The sequence below is a fragment of the Triticum urartu genome, chromosome 2 (assembly GCF_003073215.2).
Source record: "Triticum urartu cultivar G1812 chromosome 2, Tu2.1, whole genome shotgun sequence".
Taxonomy (NCBI): Eukaryota; Viridiplantae; Streptophyta; class Magnoliopsida; order Poales; family Poaceae; genus Triticum; species Triticum urartu.
In genome coordinates this window covers 556,295,452-556,319,443 of record NC_053023.1, presented here as the reverse complement: position 1 = coordinate 556,319,443, position 23,992 = coordinate 556,295,452, and positions in this window count along the sequence as shown.

Below are 23,992 nucleotides of genomic sequence, written 5' to 3'. Positions count from 1 at the left end.
CTACGGTACCAAAATAAAGATCAACCCCCACATGCGACTAAGTCCCCGATCGCCCCAACTGGGCACCACTACTGATCATCTGGGAAAGACACATAGTAACGGCGAGAGTCTTCATCGAACTCCCAATTGAGCTCAAGAGCATCGTCTGGAACAGTATCATCGGTCCCTGCATCTGGTTTGGAACTAATCTGTGAGTCACGGGGACTCAGCAATCTCGCACCCTCGCGATCAAGACTATTTAAGCTTATAGGTAAGGCAAGGTAATATGTGTAGCTGCAGCAAGCGTCTAGCATATATGCTGGCTAACCTGTTCGCAAAAGAGAGCGAGAAGAGAAGGCAAAGCACGAACGAAGAACTATGATCAAGAAGTGATCCTAGAACAACCTACGTCAAGCATTACTCCAACACCGTGTTCACTTCCCGGACTCCGCCAAGAAGAGACCATCACGGTTACACACGCGGTTGAATCATTTTAATTAAGTTAAGTTTGATGTTATCTACAACCGGACATTAACAAATTCCCATCTGCCCATAACCACGGGCACGGCTTTCGAAAGTTCAAATCCCTACAGGGGAGTCCCAACTTAGCCCATCACAAGCTCTCACGGTCAACGAAGGATATTCCTTCTCTCGAGACATTCCGATCAGACTCGGCATCCCGGTTCTACAAGACATCCTCGACAATGGTAAAACAAGTCCAGCAGCACCGCCCGAATGTGCCGACAAATCCCGATAGGAGCTGCACATATCTCGTTCTCAGGGCACACTCAGATTGTCCAAACTTCCGGTAGGCCAGCCCAGAGTTGCCCCTGGTGGCCACAGGCGGCTGATGAGGTGGACCAACACTCAGAGGAGCACTGGCCCAGGGGGGTTAAATAAAGATGACCCTTGGGCTCTGGAAACCCAAGGGAAAAAGAGGCTAGGTGGCAAATGGTAAAACCAAGGTTGGGCATTGCTGGAGGAGTTTTATTCAAGGTGAACTATCAAGGGGTTCCCATTATCACCCAACTGCGTAAGGAACGCAAAATCCGGGAACATAACACCGATATGACGGAAACTAGGGCGGCAAGAGTGGAACAAAACACTAGGCAAAAGGCCGAGCCTTCCACCCTTTACCAAGTATATAGGTGCATTAAGATAAACAAGATAATATGGTGATATCCCAACAATAAACAATGTTCCAACAAGGAACGATCTCCAATCTTCACCTGCAACTAGCAACGCTATAAGAGGGGCTGAGCAAAGCGGTAACATAGCCAATCAACGGTTTGCTAGGACATGGTGGGTTAGGGGTTTGACATGGCAATATGGGAGGCATGAAAAGCAAGTGGTAGGTATCGTAGCATAGTCATAGCAAAAGAGCGAGCATCTAGCAAGCAAAGATAGAAGTGATTTCGAGGGTATGATCATCTTGCCTGCAAAGTTGTCAGAGTTGACTTGATCCTCGTAAGCAAACTCAACGGGATCCTCGTTAGCGAACTCGTCTCCCGGCTCTACCCAAGCAAGACAAACAAGCAAAAGGAACACAATCAACCACGTGCAATGCTCAAACAAACATGATGCAAACATGGTATGCTATGCGGGATGCGGTATGTGATGCATATGCAAGATTTGACAAGGAATGATTGAACCTGGCCTCAACTTGGAAATCCAAGAGTGCCACTGGAAAGGTGAGGTGATTTCGGTTGAAATCGATATAAAGGTCACCGGAATCGGACGCACGGTTTGGAAATGGCAAGCAAAACAAATATGGCACCGGTCTGCGATAATCAGCAAGTAGCCATCTAAATGCACCAAGATAAATATGCTACAGCACTCAAACATGACAAAAAAATATATGGCAGGGATCCAATCATGATTCTTGACAAAATATGAACACTGAGCTACGGCTAATTCATCCATTAACAGGTTCAAACAAGCATGGCAAAAATGCAAACGATAACAGGTTTCAGACTTAGTGAAATTAACACAAGTCTGGAATTTAACATCAGGTAGCACACTTTAGAGCATGAAAACTATATGCTACAGGAACTTAACATGGCAAAGCAAGGCATGACATGAAGCTACTCAAAGCACTTAACAAAAGTCCCTTAGTGACCTTGAGCCAAAATGGATCAGAAAATACAATTGCAAGCATGTGAACATGGCAAAAACATAAACAGATCTCAGACTTGGTGCAAAACTGGAGCATGCAAAACAGTTAACGAGTAGGCATGTTCACGAGCTCGATGCACTCACTACAGAGCATGTCATGACAAACTAAGCATACACCCATCAAGAATACATGTCATAGAAGCTAGACATGGCAAGAACAACAACATAGCATGCACGGATCAATAGCAACATCCTCGGCAAAATCGCTAACAAGTCAACAATCTGTCATGATTCACGAAATAGCAAAAGTAGAGCTCGATTGACTCAAGCTAGGGTGCTCGATAAATGCAAAAAAAGACATGGATGGATAGAGCACCACAATGTTAACAAATAATCCTTACTGATCATCCTCAAAAGAGGCACAGATCACTAGGAAACAACATGAACATATGGCATATTGACAAAAATCAGATCAAGGACTTAGTGAAATTCTATGTCCCTGAAATCAGCATTACCGAATACGCTACTTTGTAAGCTTGTGCTAGTCACCACACATATCACAAAAATACATGGTAAGCACCTCTGTAAAGATGGCATGGCATATAACAAAACTCATGTAGAGCTTAGGAGCATATCATGCACACATTAATCATGGCAAAAATGACAAATAACTATTTGATGCAACAGATCTGGCAAATTAACCATGCAGCCCTCTTCCAACAGCATTCCAGGCATCAAGATGAGCTCAAATGAAAATGATGCAATGAGATGAAATGATGTACTCTCTGAGACGAACATTTTGATATGCTGCACGCACAAATCGGAGCAACGGATGCGGAGTTATAGCATGCCAAAGCTTGCAAAAAAATAAAGGAGAGAGGGGAAAGTCAACCCAACTCCAGATCTAGGGTTCCTCGCGGGCGCGCGAACCGAGGCCGGATCTTGAGCTTGCCGGAGCTCTCACCGGAGAAGCCGGGCGGTGGCGGTCAGACTTGGCGAGGGGAGGAGGAGGCGGCCGGTGGCGAGCTGCGGCTACCGGCGACGAGGGGCAGAGCGGCGATGGCGCGCGTCGGCGCCGGTGCGGTGGCGGCTGCCGGCGACGAGGCGGCGGGGCGACGCCGGAGTCCGGCCGGAGGCGGCGGGGCAGCGTCTTGGCGGCGGCGGCCAGCGTGCTTGGCAGCGGCATGGAGGAGGAGGCGAGGCCCGGTCGCGGCGCGGAGAGGGCCCGCCCTGGGCTGCGGCGGGCCGCGGCGGAGGAGCCGGCCGGACGTGGCGGGCTGCCACTGGAGTGGAGCGGTGGCGCGGTCAGGTCAGACACATCCGGCTTGACGGACTTCGTCCGGCGGCGCGAAGAGGGGATTTTTTTAGGGTTGGAAGGAGGGGATCTAGAATTTTCGAGGAGGGGTCTATATATAGAGGTAGAGGGAGCTAGGAAGCTCCAAATGAGGTGCGGTTTTCGGCCACGCGATCGTGATCGAATGCTCTAGAAGATAGAAGGGTTTTTGGTGGGTTTTGGGCCAAATTGGAAGGGTGTTGGGCTGCAACACAAACGAGGCCTTCTCGGTCCCTCGGTTAACCGTTGGAGTATCAAACGAAGTCCAAATGGCATGAAACGTGACAGGTAGTCTACCGGTAGTAAACCAAGGCCGCATGGCATGTCTCGGTCCAATCCAGAAATGTTTAACCCCCACACATGAAAAGAGGTAGAGAGGGGCACCAGAGGAGATAGGAGCGCCGGAATGCAAAACGGACAACGGGGAAAAAGCTCGGATGTATGAGACGAACACGTATGCAAATGCAATGCACATGATGACATGATATGAGATGCATGACAAAGGCAACAACACATGAAGACAAAAACCCGAACCCGAGGAAAAATGAAATAACTTAGCACCGGAAACGGCAAGAGTTGGGATACATATAAGGTAAATTACATCCGGGATGTTACAACACTCCACCACTACGAAAGGATCTCGTCCCGAGATCTAGGACTGGAAAAAAGCCGGGTACTCAGAATGGAGGTGATCCTCGCGTTCCCAGGTGGCTTCATGGTTGTAATGGTGTGACCACTTGACTTTGAGGAATTTGATTGACTTATTGCAAGTCTTGCGCTCAGTCTCTTCAAGAATAGCAACTGGGTGCTCACGATAAGAAAGGTCTTCTTGGAGATCAATGTCTTCGAAGTTGATGGTGCGGTCAGGGGTCTTGAAGCACTTGCTGAGCTGAGAGACATGGAACACGTCGTGCACATTTGCAAAGTTTGAAGGAAGCTCGAGTTGATAGGCGAGATCGCCTCTCTTGCTGACGATCTTGAAAGGACCCACGTATCTAGGGGCAAGCTTCCCTTTAATACTGAAGCGACGAGTACCTTTCATTGGAGAGACGCGGAGGTAAACTTGGTCTCCGATCTCGAAAGCCAAATCACGATGCTTACTATCATAGTAGCTCTTCTGACGCGATTGCGCTGCTTTGAGGTTATCATGAATGGGTTTGCACATTTCCTCTGCCTCTGTGATCAAGTCATTTCCAAGAAGTTGACATTCACCGGTCTCTGACCAGTTAAGAGGAGTACGGCACTTCCTGACATAGAGAATTTCAAATGGGGCCTTGCCCGAACTTGCTTGAAAACTATTGTTGTAGGAGAACTCGGCATATGGAAGACAATCTTCCCACTTCATACCGAAAGAGATAACGCAAGCCCTGAGCATATCTTCAAGAATCTGATTGACACGCTTGACTTGACCGTTAGTTTGAGGATGAAAAGTTGTGCTGAAATGGATGTTGGTGCCCATGGCCTTCTGAAAAGAATCCCAAAACTTGGAGGTAAAGATGCTGCCACGGTCTGAAGAGATCAACTGTGGAATGCCGTGCAGAGAGACAATCCGAGAGGTATACAGCTCTGCCAATTGAGCTGCAGTGATAGACTCTATGATAGGCAGAAAGTGAGCCACTTTAGTGAGTTTTTCAATGACAATGAATATAGCATCATTGCCACGCTTGGACTTTGGAAACCCAGTCACGAAGTCCATCTCAATGTGGTCAAACTTCCATTCTGGAATGGCAAGAGGTTGGAGGAGACCAGCTGGTCGTTGGTGTTCTGCCTTCACTCTTCTGCAGACATCACATTCATTCACGAACTGAGCAATCTCGCGCTTCATTCGAGTCCACCAATAAGCCTGCTTAAGGTCCTGGTACATCTTCGTACTCCCAGGGTGGATGGAGAGGAGTGAATTGTGAGCCTCGTTCATAATGACTTTACGAAGGTCACCTTTAGGCACAACAATGCGATCCTCGAAGAAGAGAGTATCCTTGTCATCAAGGCGGTAGCACTTGTACTTGGATTGACTCTTGGCAATCCCAATCTTCACCTTCTTCACCATAGCATCAAGAAGTTGAGCCTCGCGAATCTGATCTTCCAAAGTAGGAGAGACTTGAAGGTTGGCGAGGAAACCTTGAGGAACAACTTGCAGATTGAGTTTGCAGAAAGCTTCACAAAGCTCGGGTTGGTAAGGCTTGAGAATCAGACTGTTGCAGTAAGCCTTCCTGCTCAATGCGTCAGCAATCACATTGGCCATGCCTGGAGTATATTCGATACTCGGATTATACTCTTGAATCATTTCGACCCAACGAGTCTGCCTGAGGTTGAGATTAGGCTGAGTGAAGATGTACTTGAGACTCTTATGGTCAGGGAAGATGTCCACTTTTCTTCCCAATAAGAGATGTCTCCAAGTCAAAAGAGCATGCACAACTGCCGCCAACTCAAGGTCATGAGTGGGGTAGTTCTTCTCGTTGGGCTTTAACTGGTGAGAGGTATAAGCCACAACTTTCTTCTCTTGCATCAACACTGCACCAAGGCCTTGAAGAGAGGCATCACAGAAGACCTCGAACGGTTTGGATTCATCAGGAGGAGTCAGAATTGGAGCAGTGACTAATTTCTCTTTCAAGGTGTTGAAAGCGATGTCACATTCAGGAGACCAAACGTACTTGACGTGCTTCCGGAGAAGGTTGGAAAGAGGCTTCGCGATCTTTGAGAAGTTCTCAACGAACCTTCGACAATAGCTTGCGAGACCAAGGAAGCTGCGGAGTTGCTTCACGTTTTGAGGTGGTTCCCAATTCACAATTGCATACACCTTCTCAGGATTCACCGCTATGCCCTTGGCAGAGATGATATGCCCAAGATAGAGAACCTCATCGAGCCAAAACTCGCACTTTGAAAACTTGGCGTAGAACTGATGTTCTCTGAGCTTATCAAGCACCAAACGCAAGTGCTTGGCATGATCTTCCTTGTTCTTCGAAAAGACCAGAATGTCATCGAGGTAGACCAAGATGAAGTCATTTGTGTAAGCGTTGAAGATGAAGTTCATCATGCGAGAGAAAGTCGGAGGAGCATTGACGAGGCCAAAAGACATGACAGTGTATTCATATGAACCATAGCTTGTTCTGAAAGCCGTCTTGGGAATATCTTGCTCACGGATTCGAATCTGGTGATAGCCCATATGGAGATCAAGCTTGGAGAATACTTGAGCACCTTTGAGTTGTTCAAATAGCTCGTTGATGTTGGGAAGTGGGTACTTGTTCTTTATAGTCTTCTTGTTCAATGGACGGTAGTCAACACAAAGTCGGTCCGTTCCATCCTTCTTCTTCACAAAAAGAACTCCACAACCCCACAGAGAAGAACTAGGTCGGATGAGACCCATTCGCTCTTGAATATCGAGTTGCTTCTTCAGCTCCTTCAACTCTTCAGGTCCAAGCTTGTAAGGACATTTGTAAACAGGTTCCGTGCCAGGCTCAAGATCGATGACGAATTCAACTGGCCGGTGCGGAGGCATTCCTATAAGCTCTTCTGGAAAGACGTCTTGATATTCGCAAACGACTGGAATTTGAGAGATGGCATCTAGTTCACCCTTCTCATTGAGAGAAAACAGACGGATGGTATTATCCCGAGCGGCAAAGACAATTACATCCTCAAACGAATGAGTCAAATGAATCTGCCTGGCAGCACAATCAAGCTGAGCCTTGTGCTTAGAAAGCCAGTCCATTCCAAGAATAAGATCAATATCCGAGTAACCAAGGACCATTGGAGAAGCCAGAAACTTGAAATCGCCCATCATGATAGAAACATCCGGAATCTCGTAGTTTGCGAGCAAACATTTACCCGGTGAGACAACTGCTAATGGTTTATGCAAAACTTGAGAAGACAACTCATGCTTAGATGCAAAAGGTCTCGAGATGAAACAATGCGATGCACCAGTGTCAAAAAGTACTTTTGCAGGAACATCGTTAACAGGAAGGTTACCCATGATGACATCTGACGAGTCCTCTGCCCGAGCTACATTCATCAAGTTGACCTTGGCGTGCTTGGGGTTATGCTTGACCACAGCTGTACTTGCCGATATAACAGGAGGAGGAAGAGGGAGACGCCTCTAATTGAAGCATTTGTTGGCATAGTGACCCTTCTGTTGGCACTTGTTGCACGTGACCTCTGAAAGCGGACGGTGATACGGAGCACTTGATCTTGGATCTTGAGACGAAGTCTTGTTCTGAAAGCCAGGGTTGGGGGGGGGGGGAGGATCCACTGCCCCTTTGCTCTTCTGCTGATAAGGCTGACGGAACGGAGGAGGAGGAAGCCAATACTTCTGCTGCTTAGCCACTTGAGTTGAGGAAGAAGGAGTAGCATCTCTGACTCGCTTCTTGGAAGCATCGCACTTCAGTTGAGCAGTCTCTTGCTTCATTGCCATGTTGTAAAACTCATCGTACCTCTTGGGCTCAAAGAGAACGAGAGCTAGCTGGATTTCTTCTCTAAGACCACCCCTGAACTGATATATCATGCTCTTCTTGTCAGGGACGTCCTGCTTAGCAAAACGGGCGAGCTTCTGAAACATCTTGTTGTACTCGTAGACAGACATAGAGCCTTGCTTCAGGTTGCGGAATTCCTCACGCTTGCTTTCAACCACGCTCTGAGGAATATGATGAGCTTTGAAGTCTTGACGGAATTCATCCCAGGTAATCACACGGCCTCCTTTGCAATCTTTGTACTGCTGAAACCATTCTGCGGCTTGGTCTTTGAGTTGGAAGGAAGCGAACTTGACAAAGTCCTCAGGCCTGACGTTACTGCACTCGAAATGATTGCATATGTCCATGAGCCAATCATCAGCGTCTATTGCCTCAACACAATTGTTGAAGGTCTTTGGCTGGTTAGCAAGGAACTGGTTGAGTGTAGCAGAGTGATTCTGATTGTTGCCTTGACCCTAGTTCGCTTGGTTGCGCTCTTGAAGAAGTTGCATGATCAGCTGCGTGTTTGCATTGGTAGCGGCCATCACGGCTTTCCATGCCTCCGGAGGTGGAGGTGGTGGTGGCGGATCAGGATTCGGAGTCGTGCGAGTTGGAGGAGCCATCCTGAAGAGGTTGACATCCATTAGCACATTGACAGACAAATATTGAAGCTGAATCAAGCGGGTTGAAATTGCAACATATAGTCTTCACATCCGAACAAAATGAACGAATGCATTCCAATTGAAATGGTGATGCGGAGCATCCTACGATCATCCCCATGTACACTCGAGCATACGCCATTGGACCTAAGGTGAACCTGTTCCTACATGCTTCCCCTTTCCACTCGTACGAGACATGGTTGCTACCTAATGCAAAGACGCTACATGTGCTTAGGAACCAAGGAGAAGTCTCATGGAGATGCTCGAGTCATACGCCAAGTCCACACGGAAGCGGATCAAGAAGTGCCTCAAGTGGATTCGTCGCGGAGCTACAGCGGCCGGACATCCGGCAGGAGCCCGGACATCCGGCGCCACCAACCAGAAGAAGACCAGAGAGAGACCGAAGCCAGGCGACTCTACAGCGGCCAGACATCCGGCCGACCCCCGGACATCCGGCGCCCCGCGACGGGCCGGACATCCGGCGCCTACCCAGAAATCAGGCGCATGCTATCCAGAGAGCAGAAGAATCCGCCACTCCAGCCCGGACATCCGGCCCGAGGCCCGGACATCCGGCCCCCAGCCCGGACATCCGGCGCCTGTCTGCGCACAGTGAATGGGCCAGAGGCCCATGTATCCCCCCTCTCACTTACCCCTTCGTGGGCTGACACTATATATACTCCCCCATCTCCTCCTAGCTAGGGTTAACAATGGATTAGCTCATATTTTGTGTGAGAGCTTTTCTCATCCACTTGGTTACCTTCTCCTTGGAGATTCGAGCCTCCACCGGAGAAGATCCCCCAGCGGATTCAAGACACCTCTTTAGGGAAGAACATCAAGACCTCCTCACGGAGAAGAACCGGTTACCGTGTATCGTCCGTTGTTGACTTTGGATCGTGTATCTCCCTTTGTGTTCTTGGATTTAGCACATGTGTGATCATACTTGTTGGTTTGAGTGTTCTCTTGTGTTTCCCCTCGTTTTCTCTCCCGTGTTCTTCGTGTTCATCGTTGGGATCCGCTCCTTTCGTGAAAGATCGGCCATCTAGGGTTCCACCCTAAATCATCTTGGTATCTAGAGCCACGTTGATCACGATTTCGGAGCCTCCCCGTTGTGTTTTCTAGCCTAATTTTGTTGTGTTCTTCCCCAATTTCGAAAATCCCCACCAAAAATAGCCCCAAATTTTTTTGTGATTTGTTGGTTTGATGATGTTTTGTTGAATTTGACCCATGGATTTGCTTGGTTTCGAGTGGATCTAGCATTTCCCCAAGTTTCCCCACTTTCCATCCATGAAATCTCTCCAATTTTGACCTTGAAATCATCAATTTCCGCCCCCAAATCGAGTTCCTCGAGTTCATCCTCGGATTTGGAGCCCGGACATCCGGCCCGAGCCCCGGACATCCGGCCACCCCGGAAATCCGGCCATTAGCCCGGACATCCAGCTCCTGGAGCGCATTTCGCGTGCGGTTCTGGACATCAGGTCCCGGATATCCGGACCCGAGCCCGGATGTCCGACCCCTGGGATTTCAGCCTCCCCCGTTTCACCGTTTTGTGCATAACTAATTCATCCGGAGTCCGTTTTTCGCGTTCTTTAGCTCGTTGAAAAGCTCTTGACATCCCCCTTCCAAAAAATACTACCAAAACCATTTGACTCCATAAATTTTTTAGAACTTTGGCATCTTTGCCTAGGGCTTCCACCACAATCTCCGCATAACCACCACCGACTTCTGCAACCTAACCAATTTTGTTCCCCATCGCATTAGTGGTTGCTTGAGGAGTGATTTGAGTCTCCTAAGGTGTCTAGGCTACTTAGGGACGGTTGCTTCTTCATCAACCACCACCACTACCACATAGGCTTGACCACTATCCACTTCCGCCATCCCAACTTAACCCAATTTTGTTTGTGTTGTGAGTTGTGTCTCCTAAGGTGTTTCAGCTACTTAGGGACCGTGCTTCCATCTCCGACACCATGTATAGTACACCACCTTACCCTCCATTTCCGCATTGCGTACTCCACATCCCATCAATGCGTTTCCGCAACCACCATCGCATCCCGCTACCACCATTTGACATTTGACACTTGAGATTTTGAGTTTGCAGTTTTTCCGTCTCCTAAGGTGTTTCGGCTACTTAGGGACGAGTCTCCATCATCTTGGTATCTCCATCAAGATCACCGCCACTCATCATCACCAAGGACGGTAACCTCCATATCAACTTGGTATCGTGGTATCCCTCCATTGTATATTCCCTTGCCATTGCATTGTTAACCCCTAGCCCATTTTGCGTCACTTACCTATCGAGACTAGCCTTTGAGTATTCCCGGCAATGTTACTTGTGCACATTAGTGATCTACACCATACATTGCATACATACCATACCATATCGGTATCATATCATCTCTTGTGTCACAAAGATTGTTCCCGCATATACACAATTGCTATCTTGGTTTGTACAAAGTGGCCATACATAAAAAGAAGAGACTAAAGCTTGCATGCCTGCAGGTCGACTCTAGAGGATCCCCGGGTACCGAGCTCGAATTCGCCCTATAGTGAGTCGTATTACAATTCACTGGCCGTCGTTTTACAACGTCGTGACTGGGAAATCATATACATAGCATACTTGGGATAGAAAGTCAATACATTTTGCATATCATAGGTTGTGCACAAGTGTCGTATCCGCCTATAGAGCAATCGTGCTAGCGTCTCTCTTGAGTTGTGCAACACGAGCGTTTTCCGTGGATTCCACATTTTGTGCTCATCGTTGGTTGCACGACCCCATTTATCTATCTGTGTGTGCGTTTCCGTGTGCCATTCGTTGCTATTGGTCTACTTGTTTCACTTGCGAATTTTTGAATCTCTTTCAACATTATTGACTGCTAACATTTCGCATCAAATTTTTATGCCACTATCCTCACCGAGCTCCACCATAAGCCTTATTTGTGTAGGTGTGAGAAACCGACAAGAATTGGTACCAATTGTGCTATTTCCTTGTCCACATTGGAGTGATCATTGATCCACTTTCAACTTCGGTTAAGGTACATTTGGTATTCGTTCTTCTCTTTCTACCACTCACATTTTTTCTTGGAGCGATGGATAGGCAAGGCATTTCATCTCCGGTCTTCTACAACAACGACAGCGTGAACAACTACATCACCAAAGCGTCAATCTTCGATCTACAACGACAAATGCAAGGCGCACAATCAAGATTGCGAGAGCGCATCGAGAACCTCTCCATTGACATTCGCCACTCCGAAGCGAGGAAAAGGGACTACATCGACAACAAGCTTTCCGCACAAAAGAAGGAGCAAGATGCAAGGATGGAGGAGATTCGGGCCTTGATCAAGTCTACTTCCCCTTTGTCATCTTCAAGGCGGCGGCGAGCACATCAATCCTCTTCGGAGCGCCCAAGCGATACAAGCGCAAGTTGTCCACGTCCACATCTCCATGGTGACCACCATCACGTTCGTGATCCACATCGTCATGAAGGGCAAATCACCTCCAAGCAACATGTGCATGACAACAACGAACAACATCTACTACGAGCTCAAGTGCGACAACGCCAACATCATCATGACGATGCTCACCAAGCGCAAATGCACAAGTCCCAATAAGCCCTACTTCACGCCAAGTCCAAACTTCATGAGCACAAGAGAAGACTGCGAGACGAGCACCACCAAGACGGAGCTATGGCTACAACAACCACTTCGACATCTTCGCCAAGTGCTATCAAGGCATCTTCGCCTTCGGACGTACGGCATCTTCGCCTACCTCCCATGAGTTCGCCTACATCGACATCTTCACCAACGTGGCGACCACCTACGAGCGAGGGCGACACTTCCATCTTCGGAAGCCCCTCAAGGAAGATGGCCGAGCATGGGACATTCCCTTCGGTCATGGAGACGAGCTACGAGGTGCCACATCATATGGGCCTCCAACAACAAGACGGCGACAAGAAGATCGATCTAGGGCCATCCCCTTCGACCACGGCGACGAGCATGAACCTCTTCAACAACATGAAGACGGCGCCCATATTGGACTCATACTCCGAGTCAAGCTACGAGACCGCACATGAGACCTTATCTTTGGTCTTGGAGGAGAGTGATGATGTGCCATCTTCGGCCTTCATCCACGACTACGACCACGACATGATTGAGCATGGAGACATTTGCACCAACATCTCTCCAACAATGACATGTGACGAGATGCCCCGATTGCCATGTGAGGAGAGCCACCACCATATGAGTGACATGAGTGACTCCACCATACGTGACATTGAGAGCATTTCCTATGAGAGGATGAGTGTGACCACCAGGAGCCCCACACTTGAGAGCATGCCACACATCCTATGTGAGGTTGAGAGCCATTTGAGTGACTCCACCAACCATATGAGTGAGAGCATCCGAGAGGGAGTGAGTGAGCCACAACACTTAGTGAGTGAGGTAGTTGACACGGCATGTGAGGCCACTTTGATTTCTAACGACTTAACCTCTACTCCTAGTGTGTTTTCTTCTTTGGTGCCAGGTCTCCTACATGATGACACACCTATCCTCGACGAGTCCATACCTCCAATGGGGATGACGATGGCCATGGTGGACGATGATGCACCCCCCACATGGTTCCATCAAGATGAAGTTGACCATGACTTGGTCTTCGACACCTCACCTACAACACATGAGCGATGCTCCAAAGGTAACATAGGTGATGATGCTTCTCTTGTCCCACTAGTGGACTATTTTACGAATGATTGCTTGCATGATGTTGACACACATATACCCATGCTTCATGCTAGTGCGACTTCTTCATGTCATGACTTACCTATTTATGATGAATATGATGACGAGCATGTCGAGTTGCCTAGTTATGATGCTATGCTCCATAGGATATCATGTGAAAATTCTTTTGGTCACATCATGTTTGACAATCCATTAACCTTGTCATATGCTATGAGTGAGATATCCCATATTGCATCATTTCAATCTCAACATAGTAACTATGCATGCCCCGTTACAATAAATCCCATTTGCACTTATGGCATAGATGACGAGATATTGGCTTTTGTTTCTCTTGCGATGACATTGCGATGCTTCCTTTACATGATTTGCGCAATTCATATACTATGCCATGCCATGATCACATTGTTCCAAATATGCATTGTTTGGGATGTTGTCAATCTTCTCCGTGTGATGTTTCCATTAATGCTCATGAGGAGACCCCCATAGTTTCCTCATACATATTAGGAGATTTTGATGCATTCCATACATTGCATGATTCTCATAATTGCTTGCACCATATGCATTCCATGAATAACAATGCTCTACATATTTCTTGTGATGCATTACACAATTTGAGTCTCCATTATGCTATACATAACAACAAACCTATCATGATGGATGACATGTTTCTATATCACACATCTCATTTATTCGAGCATTGGATATTTTGTGCTAACCAACACAAGCACGTGCGCATCATGATGGATGATGTGTACATCTACCATGCACACACAATTTTCCCTTTGTCTTTGTTTTGTGTAGGTACTCACGTATACTCGTCAACCTCTCAATCCCAAGAGTTGACGAAACGAGCTCTTGAGAGCAACGACAATTTGGGATCCCGTGGACTATCCTTACCACCGTTCTCTTCGCGCAACGACTACGCACATCTTTTCTACTTGTCTCTCACACGGCTATGGGCTATTTACCACTTGTCACCTTATGCCCATTCTATCGTGTTCAGTTTGCATGTTATGCCTCTTTACATGACTTTGCCATGCAATTGTGACCCTTGCTTGCATCTACCCATGATTCACAATTATGCTACTCCTATGTGTATTTGCATGCTTGGTGGAGATCCTTATTGCTATTGCCATGTTTATCATGTGCCTCATGCTATTGATGTTATTTTGATCATATCCTCCTTTCATGCTTGTGCTATGTCATGTGAATTATTCATGCACACTATTTGCACCCATGTCATGTTTGCTATGATTGTTTCTAGTACGTTGCATCTTCGCACTACTAGCTTGCTTGCCTTGATTCACATGATTGCTTGCTTTGTCGCATCACCCATGTTCCATTCTTCCTTGCTTTCTTGGGTTGATGACGTATATGTTCATGCCTCTCACATGATATATTTTGTTCATTGTCGCTTGCCTCCAATTGTTGTATTTATGCTTACTGATCGTGGAGACTTGGACACTTTACTTGTGATGCATGCTTGCTTGATTGAGCCTATTGTATTTGGTTGTTCTCGCATCATCATATGCCTCCATACTATGAAATGCTCCCTTGTCCTTTCTTATGATGAGCATGATGCATACACTTGTTGGGTATCTTACCACACGAATGATAGGTTTTGCACTTCCGCTAACCTCATTTGTTTTTCCGAGTGTTTGTTATGTTCTTTCATGTTGAAGGATTCACAAGGCGATATCGTCATGACACAATTTGGTCATGTGAAGGCATACACCATGTGCAACACCAACATTTGCGAGAATCTCCTAAAGGTGAACTCTTTCCCTTTGAGCCATCCTCAAATATGCATATTGGATGGGTCACTCTTTCATTGTTGTTCCCTTCTTCTTGTCTACATGTTACATCTATTGGATGGAGGACCGACATTGGAGATGGAACCCATGAACCTTCAAGTTGAGGAGCGCTCGGACTTATTGGATGCACCTTCGAACCTCCACTCATGCCACGACATCGAGCATTGCGACACCTTCGAGTACTTGGATTGCGTCATGTCTTCCTCTTCGTCCAACTACAAGTCCGTCCACGACAACCATTTCCATGGTGATGAGGTTTTTGATCCGAGGTCGGATCTTTCCCAAGGGAGGGGAGATGATGCGGAGCATCCTACGATCATCCCCATGTACACTCAAGCATATGCCATTGGACCTAAGGTAACCCGTTCCTACATGCTTCCCCTTTCCACTCATACGAGACATGGTTGCTACCTAATGCAAAGACGCTACATGTGCTTAGGAACCAAGGAGACAACCATGGAGATGCTCGAGTCATACGCTAAGTCCACATGGAAGCGGATCAAGAAGTGCCTCAAGTGGAGTCGCCGTGGAGCTACAGCGGCCGGACATCCGGCAGGAGCCCGGACATCCGGCGCCACCAACCAGAAGAAGACCAGAGAGAGACCGAAGCCAGGCGACTCTACAGCGGCCGGACATCCGGCGCCCCGCGACAGGCTGGACATCTGGCGCCTGCCCGGAAATTCGGCGCATGCTATCCAGAGGGCAGAAGAATCGGCCACTCCAGCCCGGACATCCGGCGCCTCGCGAAGCCCCGGACATCCGGCGCCTATCTGCGCACTGTGAACGGGCCAGAGGCCCATGTATCCCCCCTCTCACTTACCCCTTCATGGGCTGACACTATATATACTCCCCCATCTCCTCCTAGCTAGGGTTAGCAAAGGATTAGCTCATATTTTGTGTGAGAGCTTTGCTCATCCACTTGGTTACCATCTCCTTGGAGATTCGAGCCTCCACCGGAGAAGATCCCCCAAGCGGATTCAAGACCCCTCTTTAGGGAAGAACATCAAGACCTCCTCATGGAGAAGAACCGGTTACCGTGTACCGTCCGTTGTTGACTTTGGATCGTGTATCTCCCTTTGTGTTCTTGGATCTAGCACATGTGTGACCATACTTGTTGGTTTGAGTGTTCTCTTGTGTTTCCCCTTGTTTTCTCTCCCGTGTTCTTCATGTTCATCATTGGGATCCGCTCCTTTCGTGAAAGATCGGCCATCTAGGGTTCCACCCTACATCAAATGGTCACATATCCATAAATTGAGAAGCCACTTAGAATTGAGGTAGAAGAAAAACAACAAGGTATGGACCAAGAACGAATACTTGGTGAGGATTACCCAATCCCAAACCAAATATCCGTGGAAGAAGAACTAAAGCTACAAGAATTCCCACCTATGAAACTCCCGAACCTTTCCGGTTATGCAATCAGGTGTTGGGGATACAGGGGAAGCATAATATCTCACCCAAATCTAGCAAATCCTACATCCAGCTGTATCCATCCTTCAACACATAACCGAGAAAAACTTCGGAAATCGTCTACCTCAACCTTCGAAAAGCATCCGTTATACAAGTTATGGCAATACTCTCGAACTCCCGCCCCAGTACTGGGTGGCGTCGAGGTTATCTCACCAACAACTGCATAAAAGAGATTTTCGATGTCGGCGAAACTAAACTCAGGTGTTCCAGAACTGCAACGATAAAATTGTGACAACAACACCTTGGAGCTCAACTCCCCGGGACACTGCCACAACTCCTAAATGACAGGAGGCACCAAGAACAATGTTCTCGTCACAAATCGATCGGAACGATTCCAAGATACCCGTGTGACCCTAAATTTTATTTAGTGAAATTTGAGAAGAGAAGAGTCAAAACTCTACGTTAGGATGCCTTCCAGAGCGATGAAGGGACTGGGGAGTAAAAAGAAGTCCTAACTATCCGATATATATAATCCTAAATGACTCAAAACATTTTTCTAGACTCAACAATGCCAGCTATTCGATCAAGCAGGGGGCTCCTAAGGTCGGGGAAGGCTCTGATTACCAACTTGTAACGCCCTCGATGTGGCTATATCTCCCACGTGTCGAAGCGCGACTTAGAGGCATAACCGCATTGAAAGCAATGTCGCAAGTGAGGTAATCTTCACAAAACCCATGTAATACATAAGGGAAAGAGATACATAGCTGGCTTACAATCGCCACTTCACACAATTACATGAATAAAGCATTACATCATCCAGATACAATCAAGGTCCGACTACAGAACCAAAATGAAAGAAGACTACCCCAAATGCTACACAGATCCCCGATCGTCCCGACTAGGCTCCACTACTGATCAACTAGAACGAAACAACATAAAGGACAAGATCTTCATCGAGCTCCTCCTTGAGCTTGGTTGCGTCACCCGCACGGTTCAACGGCACCTGCAAGCTGGTTTTGGAAGTATCTGTGAGTCATGGGGACTCAGCAATCTCACACCCTCGCGATCAAGACTATTTAAGCTTATGGGTAAGGTAAAGGTATGGGGTGGAGCTGCAACAAGCGACTAGCATATATGGTGGCTAACATATTCGCAAAAGAGAGCTAGAAGAGAAGGCAAAATCACGGTCGATGAACTATGATCAAGAAGTGATCCTAAAACAACCTACGTCAAGCATAACTCCAACACCGTGTTCACTTCCCGGACCCCGCTGAGAAGAGACCATCACGATAACACACGCCGTTGATGTATTTTAATTAAGGTCAACTTCAGGTTTTCTACAACCGGACATTAACAAATTCCCATCTGCCCATAACCGCGGGCACGGCTTTCGAAAGTTCAAAACCCTGCAGGGGTGTCCCAACTTATCCCATCACAAGCTCTCACGGTCAACGAAGGATATTCCTTCTAGCGGGAAGACCCGATCAGACTCGGAATCCCGGTTACAAGAAATCCTCGATAATGGTAAAACAAGTCCAGCAAGACCACCCGTTGTGCCGACAATCCCGATAGGAGCTGCACATATCTCGTTCTCAGGGCACACCAGATAAGCTAAGCGTACGGGAGCCAACGTAACCCAAGTTGCCAAGGGACGTCCCCGCACGGTGCTCTAGGTTGGACCAACACTTAGACAAGCACTGGCCCGGGGGTTCAAAATAAAGATGACCCTTGGGCTGGCCTAACCCAAGGGAAAAAGAGGCTAGGTGGTGAATGGTAAAACCAAGGTTGGGCCTTGCTGGAGGAGTTTTATTCAAAGCAAACTGTCAAGGGGTTCCCATTATAACCCAACCGCGTAAGGAACGCAAAATCCGGGAACATAACACCGATATGACGGAAACTAGGGCGGCAAGAGTGGAATAACACCAGGCATAAGGCCGAGCCTTCCACCATTTACCAAGTATATAGATGCATTAATTAAATAAGATATATTGTGATATCCCAACAAGTAAACATATTCCAACAAGGAACAACATATCCATGTTCCAACAAGGAACAAACTTCAATCTTCACCTGCAACTAACAACGCTATAAGAGGGGCTGAGCAAAGCGGTAACATAGCCAAACAACGGTTTGCTAGGACAAGGTAGGTTATAGGCTTGGTTCAACAATACGGGAGGCATGATAAGCAAGTGGTAGGTATCGCAGCATAGGCATAGCAAAAGAGCGAGCAACTAGCAAGCAAAGATAGAAGTGATTTCGAGGGTATGATCATCTTGCCTGAAATCCCGCAAGGAAGAAGAACGAGTCCATGAAGAAGACAATCGGACGTAGACGAACGGGTCCTCACAAACGCGACGTTACCGGAACCAACCCGAAGAAGCAACCACCAGAAAGAAGCACACAACATAGTAAACAACCAACACATGATCATGGTATGATATGCGGGATGCGGTATGTGGTGCATATGCATGATTTGACAAGGAATGAATGAACCTGGACTCAACATGGAAATACAAGAGTGCCACTGGAATGGTGAGGTGATTTCGGTTGAAAACGATATAAAGATCACCGGAATCGGATGCACGGTTTGGAAATGGCAAGCAAAACAAATATGGCACCGGTCTGCGATAAACAACAAGTAGCCTTCTAAATGCAACAAGGTAAATATGCTACAGCACTCAAACATGGCAACAAAATACATGGAAGGGATCCACTCATAATGCTTGACAAAATATGAACACTGAGCTATGGCTAATTCACTCATTAACAGGTTCAAACAAGCATGGCAAAAGGGCAAACAATAACAGGTTTCAGACTTAGTGAAATTAACACAAGTCTGGTATTTATCATCAGGAAGCACACTTTAGAGCATGAAAACTATATGCTACGGGAACATATGATGGCAAAGCAAGGCATGGCATGAAGATACTCAAAGCACTTAACAAAAGTCCCTTAGTGACCTTGAGCCAAAAAGGATCAGAAAATACAATTGCAATCATGTGAACATGGCAAAAAACATAAACAGATCTCAGACTTGGTGAAAAACTGGAGCATGCAAAACAGTTACGAGTAGACATGTTTACGAGCTCGATGCACTCACTACAGAGCATTGCTTGACAAACTAAGCATACACCCATCAATAATACATGGCATAGAAACTAGACATGGCAAGAACAACAACATAGCATGCACGGATCAATAACAACAAGCCCGGCAAAATCGCTAAACATGTCAACGATCTGTCAGGATTCACTTTATAGCAAAAGTAGAGCTCGATTGACTCAAGCTAGGTTGCTCCATAAATGCAAACAAAGACATGGATGGATAGAGCACCACAATTTTAACAAATCATCCTTACTGATCATCCTCAAAAGAGGCATGGATCACTAGGAAACAACATGAACATATGGCATAATGACAAAATCAGGGCAAGGACTTAGTGAAATTCTAAGTCCCTGAAATCAGCATTAACGATTACGCTACTTTGCGAGCTTGTGCTAGTCACCACAAATATCACAAAAATACATGGTAAGCACCACTGTCAAGATGGCATGGCATATAACAAAACACATGTAGAGCTCAGGATCATATCATGCACACATTAATCATGGAAAAAATGACAAAATGCCATTTGCTGAAACAGATCTGGCAAATTACTCATATAGCCCTCTTCCAACAGCATTTCGGGCAACAAGATGAGCTCAAATAAAAATGATGCAATGAGATGAAATGATGAACTCGTCGAGACGAACATTTTGATATGCTACATGCACGAATCGGAGCTACGATGACAAAGTTATGACATGATAAAGGAGGCATAAAAATATAGCAGCTGTGGGACTTGGCCATATCACCTCGCGGGAAAATTCAACCCGGGACGAGGAGATCCGGGATGGGAAGATCCGGATCGGCATGAGGTGCGTTTGGATCGGGGGAGTGGTGGATCTCATCCCACTCCCTGGATCGGATCTGGCCGGAGCTCCGGCGAGCTCCTGAACTCCGGCGAGGCGTGCTCTCCGGCGAGGTTCACGGCGGCGAGGCGGCAGCGCTGAGGAGGCCGGGCGGCAGCACGCGCTCAAAGGGCGGCGGTGGTGAGCAAACGCGGCGGCGCGGGACGGCAGTGAAGAGGCGGCGCGGCGTGGCAGTGAAGGAGCGGGCGGCGGCGCACATCGGGTGAGGCGGCGGTGGACAAGCCTCTGGCGGCGGCGGCGCTAGGAACAGAGGAGAGCCGGGCGCGGTCGGGCGGCGCGAGGAGCCGAGCCGGGAGGGCCGAGCGCGGGCCGCGGCGGTCCTCCGCGGCGCGCGTGAGAGGAGAGATAGGCAGCGCCACATGGCGCGCCGTGAGTGGATGCGGGCGGAGCAGCGGTTGATGTGGCGTCTCCTGATTGGCCCGGGTGAGGTGGCCGGCCGAGCGGACATAGTCCGGCGCGGTGGGAATTTTGTCCGGCGGCGTGAGGAGGACGAAGTTAGGGTTTGGACTGCGTGAAAAAACGGGGAGAGCCACATATCTATTGGTAGAGGGAGCTAGGAGAGTCCAAATGAGGTGCGGTTTTCGGCCACGCGATCATGATCGAACGACCAACATGATGGAGAGGGTTTAGGTGGGTTTTGGGCCACTTTGGAAGGGTGTTGGGCTGCAACACACATGAGGCCTTTACGGTCCCTCGGTTAACCGTTTGAGTATCAAACGAAGTCCAAATGACACGAAACTTGACAGGTGGTCTACCGGTAGTAAACCAAGGCCACATGACAAGTCTCGGTCCAATCCGAAAAACGTTTAACACCCGCACATGAAAAGAGGTAGAATGGGACACCGGGTGACATAGGAGCGCCGGATTGCAAAACGGACAACGGGGAAAATGCTCGGATGCATGAAACGAACATGTATGCAAATGAAATGCACATGATGACATGATATGCAATGCATGACACACAAGCAAAGATAACACAACAACAGCGAATAACTGGAGGACACCTAGAACAACGGTCTCGGGGCGTTACAACACTCCACCACTACGAGAGGATCTCGTCCCGAGATCTAGAATGGCACCGGAGGGACAACGGAAGAGAAAGAGGAGAGGTAAAACTAAATTTCTTCTTAGACAAACGAGTGAAACCAAAGAACCTTGAAAAAGGTTAAGCCATCTCGAGAAAAGAATACAATGGAGATGAACGAAGTTGAAAGCACTCCGTTAGAAAAGAGGAACAAGGAAGAACGAATTCGGACAGCACTCCGGTTGAAGAGAGATGAGAGACTTGATAAAATGAAAGAACTTGAGCAGCGGGCACACACTCCGGTTAAATGGATAAGCACGAAAAGAACATGATCCAAGATGATGAGAGAAAAGAGCAACATCACAATGGCTCCGGAACAAAAGAATAGAAGATAGATAATTGAAATAAAAGAATGGAGAAGAAAATTCCGTCTTATGCCACAAAAGAGCTTGAGAAGGCATCCTTAGGAGACGGGTCGAGCGGAGTTGTTGGAACACGAACAACGAAAAGAATATGCTTGATATGGTCTTATGGAATACATCTCAAATTATGAGATGACAACCTGCCACTCACGGGAAAAGAATTGGATTGGTATGAACAAGGAGACGAGGAACTTATTTCACCGGGAGGATAAAGAAGAAATTGGGTCCTTTATAAGCACCATAGACAGCAACAAACCTTAGGGAAGGCTTTAGGTGGAATATAACCCAAGATAACTCAAATGACGAGATTGATGGATTTAAAATATCTCATCCTTGACAACATGTGAATCATGAAACATGAACTCAAATTATCAAGAATGACATAATAACACCTCTATTGATACGGAAGGAAGAATTGCACTCCGGATTGCAAGATGAAGAATACTTGAGCTCCTTAGAAAAGAATCTCGATGAAAACTTCGAGAAGGGATAAAATCCTTGATGAACCATCATGTAGAACCTTCATTAAGAACTCCAGTAAACAAAAGGAATGATCAAAACGAAAGGAAAGAGAAGTTGAAAACACAAGGTGAAACCTTGTAATGATTTAGATGAAACTCAGTGGTGAAATAATTGTAAAGGTTGGGACTCCGGAAAAGAAAGATCAGACGCATGAAATCGAGAATTTGATGAACCTCCGGAATAAGGAATTAACCACTTGGATGAAACAAGAATAAGAATTACATTATGCTTATCCTTCACCAATTAAATTGATGACCATCAACGGATTTTACAAACTACTTGTTCTCGTTGCAAAGGATTGAAGAGAGATGTAGCATAAACTTGGGAAAATATTGAACGAACCACCGGTAGGATAGAAATAACAAATGAATCGATATAATAACAAAGGAAGAGAAATCTTGAATGAGCCACCGGTAAGAATTGAAAATGAACGAAGTAAAGATAAAGAAACACCGGGAAGAATTATAAAAAGAACGAAGATGCTTGAGACAATCTAGATACATGAGAACGAAGGGATCATGACTGATTAGAGAAAACTTGAATGAAGCACCGGTAAGATTTTTGAAGAACGAGAGCTGAAGCTGAAATGGATACTCCCGAAATGATGGCCTTTGGATAAACAAACTAAAAACTCTTGAAATGCTCCGGATAGGTGAAAAGGATTCTCACAATCAAAACAATTATGAGATGATGGCCGAGAATGGGGCAAGATATGGAGGAAAACTCCTCTTCTTCGGTCTTCAAATCCGAGAATGACGACGATAAACACCACCATGAATTTTTGAGGCACTCCGGAATAAAGAAGAATATAAAAGTTGAATCAACAATGAAATGAATTTGAAAGATCTTGGAGAAAGACATTTGACTGATGAAAAATCATTCTTACGTCAAACTTCAAAAAAAATTTGAGGATAGCTCCGGGAAAATAAGAAGAGTCAGGTAAGATCCTGGGAAAAGACCTGTGGGTTAGGGCCCACTCAAAAGAAACACCGTTGAAAAGATTTAAAGAGAGAATGCATCGGTTGAATTAAAAGACTTGAATGAGATAACATCCTCGAAAGAGCTTGAATGAATGCAGAGTACACACAAATCTTCAAGATATCTTGAGCACTCCGGAACAAAGAATAGCGAAAAGTGAATGATTATGATGTGCACCGGTGTAAGAAAAGCATTGGGCAAAATGAAAGAACTATGCTTAATACAAAGCTTGAATTGAATCCACAGGAGAAGAAAAAGAATGAATAATGATGAACTTGAGGTTCCGTTAGGATCTTCATGAGAATCACCGGATAAGAACATTGAAGGAAAAGAATGGAGAGACTTCCATCAATAAAAGGATACTTGAATAAGAAATTTGAATCCTTAAAAAAAAGGGGGGGGGGGGGGGGAAAAACAAAGGCAACTTGGAGACGGATGAAACAAACACCGTTGAGAAGAACTGATACTTGATCTTGCGAATGTTGAAGTGATCGGATCCACTAGAAGAGAAGCACACCGGTTGAAAAGGATTGACATGACAGTCTCGATTATCATGAAGGTTTAGTATTCCCATAGGAATATGAGAACACCGCTTAGGGAAG